Raw genomic sequence first — 2,170 nt, 5'->3', positions numbered from 1 at the left:
CTGGCACAGGTGAGACATGGCCAGGGAGAGCTCTGGCACAGGTGAGACATGGCCAGGGAGAGCTCTGGCACAGGTGAGATGTGGCCAGGAAGAGCTCTTGGGTGGGTCAGGTAACACCAGAGGGAAATTGCTGCTGCAGGCACGTGCCTGGTGCTCCGCAGGCAATGCAGTGATGCTTGTGGAACTCACTGCTGCAAGATGTGGCAGGGTCCAAGGGTTCTGCAGGATTAAAATCAAGGGAAACTCTTTATATTAAGTGGGGAGAACTCATTGTCATAGCCAGAAGGGCTGTGAGGGCTGATGTAGCCCATTGCACTGTGCAAGTGGATGTTAATCACAGCTACACCCATCCCCAGGCTCTCAGAGCTCAGGGGATGTTGTAATAATGACAACAAGCGTAGGCCCCCCAAAAGTTTGGGAAGAATGCAAACCAGCCTGCTCACAGGCACATCTGATTTGGGCTGGTGGATTGAAATCAGCCTGAGGCAACAGTGACAGTGCACTTGCCCAAGCAGAAGGGTTGTTCATCTGCCACCTGTCAGACCTCCACCAGGACTTTGAGGACTTGCTGGCTGCCTGTGTAACTTGTTCTGGCTCAGAGAAAAGTTTGCAAAAATGTAAAAAGCTGCTTGTCTGGAAGAACTCAGAACTGGCATGTTGGGAACTCCCTCTCCTAATTAGTAGGTGTAGCCCCAAAGATGCTGGCTGTGCGTGATGAGGCCCCTCTCCCTGTGTGACCATGCGGTTTACCAGCCAGGCTGGGCACAGCCAGAATCCCCAGAATAGGTTTTAATTAAGCCCTGTGCTGCTGCTCAGGGTGGAGGGGCCTGAATTTTGGCTCTGAGTAGTTATTTTTTCTCACAGCTGACCATGGGTCATGTTCCTGCCCAAGTGCCAGTGGTGTCTGTGCTGAGGTGTTTGCTGTGGGGTGAGTGTGGGGGGCACCCCTGTAGAGTGCAAACTCCTACCAGAGCTGCCCTTTTAATTGGATAGGAATTGTCTTGATTTGTCAAGGGTCTGGAGCACAAGGAGCTGAGGGGGTTCAGCCTGGAACTGAAAAGGAGGTTCAGGGGGACTTTCTCACTCTCCACAACTCCCTGACAGGAGGGGACAGCCAGCTGGGGTTCAGGCTCTGCTCACAGGTAGCAAAAGGCAGGACAAAGAGAAACGGCCCCAGGTTGTGCCAGGGAAGGTTTAGGTGGGATATTAAGGAAAATTTCTATGTGTAAAAGGTGTTCAGGCTTTGGAACAGACTGTCTGGGGCAGCGGTGGTGTCACCATGCCTGAAGGGATTTAACAGACTGTGACAGCTGGGGACATGGTTTAGTGGTGGCCTTGGCAGTGCTGAGGGAACAATTGGACTGGATGGGCTTGGACAGCCTTTCCAACCTAAATAATTCTGTGATTCTGTGATGCTGCAGAGGTGATCATTGTGTAGGTGGTGCAGGGGTGCAGATGCCCTGAGCAAACTCCCAGCCTGGAGCGTTGCCAGTTGCTCTTCCCAAGACTCACCTGTTGGTTGGGTGGATCTTGCCTGGCTCTCAGGCTGGTGCAGGTGTCCTGAGCTGCCCTCTGGCCAGAGTTCTGTGCCCTTTCCTGTGCTGGCTCTGCCACCGGGTTCAGTCAGAGCTGACTATTCCCAGCTCTGTGATCTGGGCTGGCTCCAGCTCCAGCCCTGCTGGGGGCTGCAGGGACAGCCACTGTCACCAGTGAGTGTCAGGAGCTCCCAAACCAGAAGAGCCGGTGCAGGGGGTGGAGGATGGTGTGGAACAGGGAACCCGCTGCCAGGATTTTGGGAGGGGCGTGCCGGGATTCCGCCAGTGGCGTTGGCAGCAGTTCAGCACCGGCACAGCCACCTCTGTGTGTGCTGCTGGGGTGGGGACAGCCGAAACCACGAGACACCCAAAATTAGAGAGAGAAAGGAGGAGGAGAGGGTGTGAGGAGGATTTGATGGGTGTCTGTGTCAGGCTGACATGGCTGACCGAGGTTTGACCATCTGCTGAAGGAGCAGCACTTCCCTCCCTGCCTTTCTCCACCAGCATTCACACCCTTCCTAAAATTCCCACCTGGAATGAGGTGCCCCAGTGGGATTTTCGGTGCTCCCGAGGTTCTGCATGGGAGAGGCGTTGCCTTGCAAGTGTGGGGGTGGGAGGGAGGGTAGCGGGGTGTG

At 55.1% G+C, this 2,170-nt stretch overlaps 1 protein-coding gene across 9 annotated transcripts in view; it reads left to right on the top strand.

Moving 5' to 3' along the window:
* Nucleotides 1-2,170, top strand: part of MEF2D (myocyte enhancer factor 2D) — an 80,826-nt gene that overhangs the window by 68,744 nt on the left and 9,912 nt on the right. The gene's annotated exons all lie outside the window — the stretch shown is intronic.

The sequence above is a fragment of the Parus major genome, chromosome 25LG1 (assembly GCF_001522545.3).
Source record: "Parus major isolate Abel chromosome 25LG1, Parus_major1.1, whole genome shotgun sequence".
In the NCBI taxonomy this organism is placed as follows: domain Eukaryota; kingdom Metazoa; phylum Chordata; class Aves; order Passeriformes; family Paridae; genus Parus; species Parus major.
Note: the sequence above shows the minus strand (reverse complement) of the source record. Positions and strands in the feature narration are given on the sequence as shown.